The sequence below is a fragment of the Asterias amurensis genome, chromosome 12 (genome assembly GCF_032118995.1).
Source record: "Asterias amurensis chromosome 12, ASM3211899v1".
Taxonomy (NCBI): domain Eukaryota; kingdom Metazoa; phylum Echinodermata; class Asteroidea; order Forcipulatida; family Asteriidae; genus Asterias; species Asterias amurensis.
The window spans coordinates 18,346,337-18,359,342 of record NC_092659.1 but is presented as its reverse complement, the minus strand read 5'-3'; positions in this window follow the sequence as shown (position 1 = coordinate 18,359,342).

The following is a 13,006-nucleotide window of genomic DNA, read 5'->3' as shown; positions in this document are numbered from 1 at the left end:
TATTAATAAGACCAATATCTGGTCATATCTCCCGTTGAGCTGAACAACTGGACGAGACAATTCGCTACTGTATATTACAGCACGTGTTCGCTAAGAGCGATGAAGACCATTAGCCGCCAACAAACTTCGTTTGGATGACACGAAATCTGTCAGGCCCTCCATTGTTGACGTCACGTTCCAGCCTCGTTAACTCCCGCCTAATCTCCAGTTTGCCACGGTGCTTGCAACTGTAGACAATGGTAATCAAGTTGGGACTCTGTTATTAATCCAAATTTGTCGATCCGACCGCAGAAAGTGGCGGTCCCATCGGTGCGTCGGCCTGAACTTTCCAGCGGTGTTTTGGTCCCAATCGCCCCGTCGCTCGTGTCCCAGCGCAATCCGATACCGCGGTCAATTTCGGCTCTCTCTCCCTCACTCTCCCTATAGCTCGCAAGCTCCACGATCTCCCCCGACCGATTTGTGTTCGTTTAATCACCGGCAGGGAAATCGCAAATTGCGACAAATCGCTGAAATTTCTGTCACTTACCCGACCAGGAAATGAAATGGTCTGGGGATAATGTAATTTCACGGTGTGCAATCTGCATAAAGATTTGCCAATGGTGTTGCAATTTGGGCCTCCCTATAGGATACTGTTTCAATCAAGCCAGAGATGTATGAGATAATGCCAAAAAAACGCAAGGCTATAAATGAACGAGGTGATTGTACGGTATTATGCTCGTTAATTAATTACAAACAAATTGTTCTTTATATAAATGCAGTTTCCAAGGGCTAAGTGCGCAAGGCACTGCTCTTATATCACAAAATGACGCAGAGACATTATTACCATTTTTAATTGCATTAATTGGCAGGGTTGATAGCTCACGGAGTAGGGACGTATAGTTTCAAGCTTGGTGGTCTGCTTGAGCACCACGCGTTGGTCTCCTCAGTACTTTAGCTAGCGATAACATGTTACAATACAACGCGATGCAATTTCTCACTAAACTGTTTAAATTGAATAAGATACCTCAGCTGAGGTCTCGAATTCAAGACATCTGAATGCACACAACTTGTGCGACAAGGGTGTTTTTTCTTCCATCTCTCACAACTTTGACAACCAATTGATTCGAAATTATCGCATGTTTGTTATCAATGCATATGTTGAGACACAACACGTGAGAAGACTGGTCTTTGACAATTACCAAAGGTGTCCAGAGCCGGCCTTTTAGAAACAACACCGTGCTTTAGTATTGTGTCCAACTGAGTGAACTTTCTGCCGGTTGTTTCAGATCAGAATGCGAGAAGTTGAATCCGTATGAGCATGCATGAACCGCAGCATCCACAAAGCTTAAAAGGTGTGTGGGAGAATTCCCCATCAAGATAATACTACAAAGATAAACAAGTAAAAAGTGAACGACCAAGCTAAAGTTAAAACTAGAGACTTCGTTAAATAGGATCGGGGAATTGGTACGGTGAGCATGTAGTATAATGTTAAACCGTGTCAACAACGCTTGGGCTTTATAAAACATGGTTCGAGGAATTTGTTACTTTTGTAAAAGGTACATGACGCACACGAGGAGTTTCTACAAAATGGATTGCAGGGGTGGGTGTGCTAAAATGGCCTAGATAGGAGTATATATGTGCTGTGCACACATACTGTATTTATCTGTGAGAGAACTTCAGTATAAGGGGCACATTAAAGGTTAAGCATCGGGGTTGTCAGAGTTTACCGTAAACCTTCCACATCCAAAGTGACATATTGCGGTGATAGGGGCGGCTGACCAGGAACGTACTATACAAGGATTTGTATATAGAAGTCAGTATTATATTTCCTGCTAGCACAGCAGGGATATGCACCTCCTACACGAAAACAAAACTCATAAGGGGTGATTTTGGTGTGTTGTTTTGTTAAAATATTGATTTTCATAGTTACAGAATTTCACAATATTGAAGGTTTTATGTACCATTACGGTTTGCTAGCTTTAGAGACGGAATTTGTTTTAAAAAAAAAGAACACGAAGAAATAATAAGCAAATAAATAAAAAAGTAAACAAAATAAAAATAAAGTAAAACAATCAACTACTTCCGTGCATATGACATAATATTAACACAAATTCAAAATTAAGAATTAAAAAACTTTTAAAAACGCACAATTTTTGCATTAATTTTCTAAATTGTATACTCCCGCACTCACATCTTACAATCCACATTAATTTGCGTGGTGACCCAAAAAAAAAACAACATATTATCAAAGTAAACTATAGGTAACGATGGTTCATATTGCCATGACGGCGCCCTCAACGCTGCAATTTCGTACTTTCCCAAATCTATAAAAGTAAAACAAAACAGAGCGCCAAAACATGTTTTGGGATAATATGAACTCAGCAACGAAGCAATAAATCTGCGATGCTTTATTTTTTATTTTTGCAGATTTCAGCCTAAAACCGATCAGAGACAACGCTATCAGTGTCGCATCTTGCCTGATATGATCGTCCGCTAAATCTGAAGTCCATAGGTTCAAGCACAGCCTTTCAATTACAGAAAACAAACAGACGGGGAATTCCTCTTCCAATTTACCGGAGCAAATTTGCTCAGCTTAGGGGCGAGGGGGTGTTAGGGGCAATGGTGCTTGTTCAATGTTTCAGCATGCCATTACACGGTTGTTAAACTATTTCTGTGACGTCACTCTATCGATGTAAGTGTAGATTATCTGTTTACGAATCTACACGCAACTGTAGTTACGAATCCACTCTTTAACTGTCGATTTGTTATACACGTCGAACGTAAGTTTGTAAATAGTTCGGCTTGGAAATTAACGTATTTCCAAACTGAAAGATAACATGATGTGCAACAAAACATAGACGGAAACATGTTATCTTTCAATTTACAGTAACATTTACCAGTTTAAAAAAATTCATGCCTGTTTAATTTGCAAAATAGTTATGTGGAAGAAAATGAATGCAATACAGGCATAAAGCCATTAAAGCCATTGGACACTTTAGGTAAACAGTATTGTCCAAAGGCCCACACTTCGTGTATCACAATTACTTATATGTAAAATAACAAACCTGTGAAAATTTAGGCTCAGCCCGTCATCGGAGTCGGGAGGAAATAACGGGAAAACCCACCCTTGTTTCCGCACGTTTCGCCGTGTCATGACATTTGTTTACTGTAAATCCATAATTCTCAATGTCGAGAATTGATAATTGTTTTAATGTTTTCTCAAAAAAGTAAAGCATTTCATGGAATAATATTTCAAGAGAAGTCTTTTACCATTACCTTCTGTAAACCCTGTAAGTTATTTGTAAATCTGTGAACTTTTTTGTTTCTGTTCCGAAAGTGTCCAATGACTTTAAAGCAATGTGAAGAGGATAACCTTGCGTTGAAGTGTTACATTTCAGATTGATTTTCACAAAGTGCCACATCGAATCGGTACATTTTATTTGGTACAAGCTGTCTCGTACCTAAAAAACAGGTTTCATCAAAATGTAGTTATATATAATGTTTTTATTGCGGAATATTGCAGGAGCAGAGACAACTACATCGAGGTCAAGGTAATATAGAGGGAAAATGGAGCCAATTGAGTAGACAATATTTAGAACCGTGTTACACCAAGTAAAAATGAAACCAAACAGTGTCGATGCATTGTTTGTGTGGATCGTTGCTTTTTAGAGATATTTCCATCATCTATATATAGCCGGCTTGTGAAGTCAATTTTTTGACTCCCCAAAATGGCCGACCGTGTTCGTTCGCAAAGTAAAATGAAAACCACGAAACTTCGAGGCATTGTCGGGATAATTAAGTTCTACTTTTAAAACATCTTTCTAAAACCATATGCACTTCATAACAAACGATTTCAAACGATTATAGTTTCTTTCTATTTAATAGAATAGTTGAATTTCAATGCAGCAAAATTGGCATTTCTACTTACAGGTCCATTATAGGGAGCAATGCGTGTGAGCGATTTCAGATTCTAGTCACATGGGCGGACAGCAAACAATGCCCCCGTACGGAAGCGCGTTTTTCCACCACTGTCCGATCGATCGATCACGGTTGGCTGCTTGCATGCGAGTTGGCAACATCTAACGGAAACAGTAGTTTTAGCAATGGCACTTAAAAGCATAGGCGGTAACCCAACCGGGAGACCCATCGGGAACCTTGGGACGTATCATGACGCCAACCGCCCTACAAACGCAAACCACTTCTTGTCATGATAAATCATAATATAAAAAGAAAATGATAATCACACAAGTCATAAAAACCTAATATACCAATTAATCTGGATAACTGTCTTTCTATATTCTACTACCGCAGAGTAGATTTGTAGGATGGTTTGGTAGATACACACACGGTGTTACCGCAAACTAAATATATATATATATATATATTGATCTCATCATGCAATGCCTCAAATCATATAGTAAATCTGGTGGAGTTGTCAAAGCAAAGACTAATGAAACATCTAGTTTAATTCTAGTGTTTTTGTCCTCAGTAAAACTGTAATTACTTAAATATTATTTATCTGGCCATTGATACAAACAACATCATACAGATAATAGGCCTAAGATATGAATAAAAGCGACCCCAAGCGGTAACAAAATACAGGCAATTGGAAAGCTTTGCAAAACAACCCATAAAATAAACCAAAAACGTTTACGTATTTTGTTGCAAAACATAAGTTTGGAAAAAACGTATCAAGCACATGGAAAGCCACAAAACTATGCTGAATTACACAATACTAATCTGAAAAAAATACTTATATTGTTTGCACATTTTTATGGTTCGAACAGACTCCGCGGGGCTAATGGTGATATGGCTTCTGACTGACACCTCGTTCGAAGATATTAGGGAGCTTTCGACTCGGGACGGTAGGGCGTACGTGACGGAAAGTAACCGGACGCGGCGGTCCTGGCGCTCACGCTCACGTCTTGATTTATAAGCTGTTTCGATTTCTAGCTAGGTCGACGGTGACATGACCCACAGGATCACGATTCAGTGCAGTGCATAACAACCATTAACAACGTGTACAACATTAAACCACTCGGTACGTCTTACAGACTGGACGTTATTTCACCCTAAGACCGTCCTCAAACTCTGTAGGACGGATACAAGTTCAGTTCAGCGCATGCGCAGATCAACTATTTCGCTCCCTTACCCTTCCTCATCCCGTCCCGAATCGAAAACCCCCTATTGGCTAATTTTAATGGGAAGACCGCTCTGAGTAAAGTTATCCTTCGTTCAAACCCTAATTAAAAAAAAAATAAAAAAAATACCCAGGCAGATTCCCTTGTAGTTTGTTCCAATTTTTTTAAAGAGAGAAGAAATCTTGAAACGGCAGTGTCACTAAGGATCCGAGACCAATGCCTGACGTGCGTTGGGGGCGCTGAAACAAATATTTAGCGAGAGCATGGACAAAACATAGCTACTGGAACATTGTACAAAGAGTGTACAAATTGTTCATGGACAGAAGTTTCGGGCGACGCTTCCGATGGTGTCCGTCACTGAGAGTAGAATGCCAGCAATAAAGACAAACAAAAACAGACAAATAGAAGAAAGATAGAAAACTTATACAGGAGTAAGATTAATGTTGGAGTGAAATACAACACCACTTTTGTCTTTGCCTGTTGAGGGCTTCATTGCTACGTTTGTGTGCTCGACACTAAAGTTTATTTATCATGCCCCCTCATGAACATATCTCAGTTACCAGCAGGTAGCTTAAGTGTTACAAATGATGTCTGAGTGGGTTTTATTATCAAGTATATAAAAGCAAAATGTTGACTGAGATGTTATCCAACCGTCTTGGCCGACATACACCGAGATGATATTTTAAAGGCACTGTACACGTTTGGTAATTGTCAAAGACCAGTTTTCTCACTTGGTGTATTGAAACATAATGCATAAAATAACAAACCTGTGGTAATCTGGGCTCAATTGGTCATTGCAGTTGTAAGACAATAATGAAAGAAAAATCACCCTTGCTGCATTAAGTTTTCTTTTTTAGTCGCTTTATAAAAGGCTTCAGCTGAATTGAGTGAGAAATTACCTCTTTCTCAAATATCTACGTTACTTCAGAGGAACGTTTCTCACGATATTATTTACTATCACGAAAACAGGTCTCCATTGCTCATTACCCAAGATGTTTTGTGCTAAAATTATTTTGAGTATTACCAAAAGTGTCCAATGCCTTTAAAGACACTGGACACTATTGGTAACTGTCAAAGACAAGTCTTCTCACTTGGTGTATACATCAAATAACCAATCTGTGAAAATTTCAGCTCAATTTGGTCGTCGAAATTGCGAGATAACTATGAAAGAAAAAACACAATTGCCACACGAAGTTGTGTGCTTTCAGATGCTTGATTTCGAGACCTCAAGTTCTATCTGAGGTCTCGAATCAAATTCGTGGAAAATTTTCGAAAACTAAGTCACTTCAGAGGGAGCAGTTTCTCACAATGTTTTATACTATCATCCTCTCCCCATTACCTGCTACCACGTAAGGTTTTATGCTAATAATTATTTTGAGTAATTACCAATAGTGTCCAGTGCCCTTAAGACAAGATGGCAGCATTTGGTTTAGGTTAATTGGCTAGCATGTTACCAAAACATGATGGATTATATTAGAGGAGAGTCAAAGACATACTCAAAGAGCAATCATACTTTTAAGGTTATGTTTAAAGGCACTGTACACTATTGGTAATTACCCAAAATAATTGTTAGAAATTACTTGGTAACAAGCAATGGAGAGCTGTTGATAGTATAAGAGATTGTGAGAACCGGCTCCCTCTGAAGCAACGTAGTTTTCGAAAAAAGTAATTTTCCACTAGAATATTTGAATTTGATTTCGATACCTCAGAGTTATAAATTTTAAGGTCCCGAAATCAAGCATCTGCTGAAAGCACACAACTTATATTTTTGTTATACACCAAGTGAGCAGACTGGCCCTTGACAATTATTACCAAAGGTGTCCAGTGTCTTAAGTCTTCTGTGCTATACTGGATGGGATGTTCTGGTCGCCATGTTATGCTTGCTGTAATTCGAATAAAAATGTAACAAGACAGTTCGTATTTTGCCTGTGAGGAGGACACGTCTATGTTACCCTAGGCACAAGCTACTTTAGAGAGAAACCACTGAGCCCCCCCCCCCCCCCCCCCCCCCCCCCGTCTGCCCAAAGGCAGGAGACTGTTAGTGGCGTCCCAGCAAGTTATAGGTTGGCTTAAGGGGGGGGGGAGTGGGGGAGCTACGGTGATGTTTCGCATCACTGGATTTATGGTTATGGATATCATTAATAACTGTGTTAAGAAACAAAAAATAGCCTTTATTAGACTAGAAACACTCAAGCAGAAAACTCCCTTGTGACGCCAGTGATTAAGGTAGCATCTAAAAGTATACTAATCTATAATCAATGAAGCTGATACAAATTGTGTTGTTTTCTTGCTATTATAACGTCTCCATCAAGTTGTCATTAGTCTACAGAGAATTCAAATACATGTTCACGTTACAACTATATTTTCATGTAAAAGGAACGTAGACAATGAGGAGGGACGCAGAGTGTTTTATTGACATATTAAAGACCCGAAAACGACCATTGCCGCGTAAACTGGTGACTACTGGTCTATATATGACACACCTTAGGGACTCAGTCTAAACGTAGTTGCTGCCACGATGGAGCTCCCGCCTTGCGGATTCCCATGGAATCTAAATTAGAGAGTATGTCCCGTTTGAAGCATCCAGTCATCCATGGTATCTGAATTACAATTTATGTTCCGTTGGAAGCATCTAGTAATGTTAAGACAGGGCTTGCCATAGGGAAACAGCATATACTTTACTAAAAATACAAGCAGTGGTCTAAAGAGAAAGGTCTGCTAGAGTCGAAACGTTAGGCCCTTGACAATTGTTTCAAACTATTTATTGTAACAGCTATGTAAAAAATATTGTTTTGCACAGGTCGCTTACGTTAGTTAATAACAGTGCAGCTTTTAAATAAATCGTGTGTAATCAAACATCAAATAAAAGTAAAAACATGATCCACAAAAGGTATCAAGAAACCCTTTCAGTCATGATACAAACATTTTGAGGTTATAGTCCGGGCGTTAACTATACTCAATTCTCTAATCAGTTCTGGATTCATTGTAAATCCACGTCAGAGAGTTGATTAAAAACCATATAATTCTGTTGCAACCTATATGATGCACGTGAAACTGTAGAATGATTGGATACAGAGAAAGAAATATACTGATATCCAGATCTGCCAAGTTTCACAATTCCAAAGTAATTACACGCGGATCCGTCTGGAATCTATCTCGAAATCCCTCAGTTCCTGCTCGACTGAGAATGAAGGGATTTGGTTGCCTCGGGTGGTATACTGCCATCCTTCCAAGCAGGTTGGTTCTACTGCGAGAGAGGCAACGAGTTGATTACTCGATTAAACCGGATGAATATTCTCTCAATTTTAATCCAACAAGTCCATTTCAGGGGGACAAACCTTTAGCAATTCATGCTGCCTTCTTAAGCTTAAGTGTCATCAATGTTTTAATAATGGAGGCGTCAATACACGACGTTTCGATACGTATAACATGGTCTTTATCTAAAACATTTGGACGTATAGCTATAATCATGATTCGGCTGAGGTTTGTCATTTTTTGTTCACAAAGAAAACCTCCGTTTTTTGTTTTAATTATCAAATCCGGTTATTTTAATGTTGTTTTATGATATTTTGTATTCCTTTTTTCTTCTTTAAACTTCATTTCTTATATCCGTTGTTTATAAATTGTATATGTTAAAAGCGCAGATTTGAGTCAGAACATCGTAAAATAGCTACACATCACTAAATAAAAGTAAATTGTAATTTCAAGCGAAAACTAAAACCCACTTGTTTAAAGAACAAGTGAGATGTCTTCCATATCAAATGAGCTTTGAAGTTATTCACGCATCTTCAAGAATTGTTACCAAAGTCCAATTTGGCATAATGCTGTAAGTGTTTATTGATTTAGCGATGAATTGGTCTGTGAAACATCTTGAAGAATTTGATCAAACACCTTGTGCAAGCTCCATCCTTTGATTCAGCGGCCCGCCAGGCAGGAGTTCAAAGAGGTGTTTGCGGTAAGATAACAACTTTCATGGACAAGCTGAATTGAGTTTAGCCCAACCATGGACTTGTGTATGTTGCGATGAGAAGCCAGGCGTGTAAGTGGGAGTCGATTTTGACATAGCTGTGGAGGAGGGTTAGATGCTGTGGGAAAAAAGGTTAATACTAAAATAATAAAACAACAAAGTGAATACTAAAACGTCTAGCTTTTCTATATATATATATTTATACATAAAAGCGAAGAGCGAAACAAAATCACACTATGTGAGAACTGAATGTCTAATTTAAGGAGTTTTTATTGCTGTTTGTTTATTTACCCCCAACACACACACAAGAAATACATCTTGTTGAAGAATAAGTCAAAAATATGACATTTGCCTGCGAGCCAAACTTATGTTAGCTTTTTTATCGACTTAAAATCACAATGAAAAAAATGCCCACACGTTCAGCAAATTCTTGTGTTATTTTTTGTTTTCAATTTATGTCAGCTATCAACTGACCTCTTATTAATTACAGACATAATGTTTTTTTTTTGTATCAGTTAACCTATAATCTGTGTGGAACAATTGACGACAGATGTATATATAAGACAAAGATATATGATCAAACAACCCGGGTGACATTTAATTGCCCCAACACTAACTTTCTAAGCTTTATTTGCGGTCGGAAGGGGTCGGTATATGGCTCACCGCTTTAAAGTTCAATCCACAAACATCATTCTTGTCTCTAAAAGAACAAAACAAGTATACCTTGAATAATCTACACTTTGACAATTGAAGGAGCAAAAGGTTACCGTGATTATTATTTGGGACTTTTCAAACAACATTTGTCTAGCGGTGTTATTCCCAAATGCCCGTATTCAATTTCCCTGCCTTTTTAGAATGAGTCCCCCCGAGACGAAGCAATGATCCATTTTTGTCTTCATCTCTTGTTTTGTGAAAACTAAACCCGAGTCTTTCGAGAGCATCATATAATAACTGTCCCCCTTTTCATTTTGTCTATCCCCCATCGATAATGCTAACGGATGCTATTATGACACTATACCACATGTAAAATGCTATCAATCTTTGATCAATGCGTGGGAAGAAACACATTGCGATCGCCAACCCGTTATGTACGTCACACTATACCTAGTTACTAATTCACAATAAACCAGTCAAAAGGAAGCTTTCAATAGAGTCTAAGTGTAACTAAATAGTGCGTTCGTACGCATCAAGTGTCACATTGACATTATAATGTGCCTCCCTCGGGGAACATACAACATTGGTTGGGACATTAAAATGGAACAAAGCTCCACTGAAATGAAATCAACTATTTATCACAATTCTGCAATCAGTTTTTGCAACAAGACTATTTGGGGAGAAGTTACATTCAATCTAATTTTCTTTTACAATAATCTAGCCAAGGGAATCACCTTAAGGGGATGCGACTTTTTGTTTCAGATATCAATATAAACCACGAGGGAAACTGACTGAGTATATTTAATTGTAAGCGGTAACTTGTGACTAAGCAAGTCATTGTACCAGACAATATTCAAATCTAACTTGCAAATTGCTTGTTAGCGGTCTGCTTAGTGTGGGTGTCACGTACACTTGCCTATAATAACAGATTCTTTCACCCAGTTCTGTAAACGTCAAGAACGTACCAAGTGCAACAATTTAAAACTGACTTTGACTCCTCTGTTTTAAGTCCCTTAAAGAGCAAAGTGCCGAGTCTTATTGCGTGTTGAGTGGTAACAAGTTAAGTCTTCAATGGGGAATGCTTGGTCTTCTAAGGCTCGGGGAGGTTTTGACTTATTGTTTAAGACAACACATAGAGTGAGCGATCAAACATGAACTACTCGTTCTGTTTGCACAAGCATCAATGTTGATTAGCTTCAGTTCGCCGGGCGAAAGGGTCCTCCTTCGTGGGCCATTTGTGGGGGGAAAAGTGCCGAGGCTGGATCCAGACAAACTGCCTTAGAGCGTTAAATTAATTCGTGGCTGTGGTAAAACCCTTACTTAAGGTATAACTGCACTCGAGAGGATCTGATAAAAAATGGAAGGGGTTTTCTAAAAAGCTGCGGCTTGCTTTGGGGAAATTATCTTTATGACATTTGACTCGCGGGGGGATGTCTGCATCGTTGTGTTTGACAATTGGAAAGGAGAAGTTCATGTCCATGGAATAATTGAATGTTGGTTTTGTTTTCACCGGGAATATTTGCGTTGCTGTGAACAAAAGTTTTAAAGAAACACGGAACGCATATAGCAAATTAAACAAAAGAAAACATACATTAAAAGGATATAAAATTCTACTGCCCATAGGTTGAACATGTAGTCAATGAAAGCACTCGCTACAACAAATATGTCACGAAAAACGACAACAAAAAACAACATCAAAATTATGACTTAATTTGTTCCGATTGAATATGGAAAATGGCCTATATTCCACCAACCCTTGGAATTGTCTTCGAATTATGTGGTTGCTAATAATAAACCAGACATAGTTCATTCTTTTTAATTAAACTCAAAATTGTGAACCTTAAAAGATAAAACCTTTGACAAAGAAATTAAAGTCTACCAACTTAGTAGCAACAATAAGAACAATACAAAATCAATACAACTTTAAGATTTATTTTCTGCTACTTAAGTCTCGGAAACAGCGCTTTTGTTACTCATCATTATTTCTGGACTATTTTTTAATATCATTACTGTTCTTCTGAAAGAACAATGGTGGATATACTGCAGTGTATAAGAGCAGACAATAGACCTGATGCAATGACGTCAACACGCCGTTATCTTAAAGGCACTGGACACTATTGGAAATTACTCAAAATAATTGTTAGCATAAAAACTTCATTAGTAATGAGTAGTGGAGAGCTTTTGCTACTATAAAACGTTGTGAAAAACGGTTCCCTCTAAAGTAACTTATTTTGAGAAAACAAATAATTTTCCACTAAAATAGTTGAATTTGGTTTCGAGACCTCAGAATTAGATTTTGAGGTATCGAATTCAAGCATCTAAAAGCACACAACTTGTGAGACAAGGGTGTTTGTTTTTTCTTCCATTTTTCACTCGCAGCTTCGACGACCAATGCCCCGCTAGCGTGCGCCCCGCTATATGACGTCACTACGTCTGGCATAAGTTTACACTGGTCTGCTTTAAATCTGGTTCACACAGCTGGTACGTTACCAGGGAGCCAAGGAAATAGCGCAGCCAACGGCGGAAATCATCAATAACACAAAACTGTAACGTGTTTGTTCGCAGGGGATAACAACAACATTAGTTTAATGGGTCAAGTTCATCATTATAAATAATTTATGACGGAGAATACTGAATTATTAAATATTAATAAATCTCTGCCGCAGGGGAAAAAAACACAACAACCAAAAATGACTACGTAGAACATCGTGTTTACTTTTTTATTGAAAATAAATAGAACAGAGATTTGGGAATAAGGTGCACTGAGTAAAGAAACCAAATAAACAAAACAAAACCAACAAAACGTAAATTAGCTCCGAATGATGCGTAACTAATTCCGGACACAAACCAATTGAAGCACGAGTTTAATTCCATGTCTATTTTTCTTGTATTACAATTTCTTTCGTCGCAGTGAGTTCCATGGTGTTCATTTTGATGGTTGTCAAAGGCGGATCCAATCTGGTATTTTTTAATTGTGTTATTAAGTAGGATTGGAAACTTTGCATGGTGGAAATAAGATATAGAAGAGTTTGCGTTATTGTCTATGAGCGAGATATTTAAGCGGACATATAGGGGGAGTTTCACAAAGTGATCATTCGGTAAATAAAGTTGTTTTTAAGATATTACTACAATAAATGGATTACCCCCCCCCCCCAAAAAAAAAAAAAAAAAAAACAAATATGGCGACAATAAGTCAAGTTTATCAAACCATGAAACGGCTTGTTTCCAGTCCCCACAAATTAGAGAAAACCATGAAAGACCATTA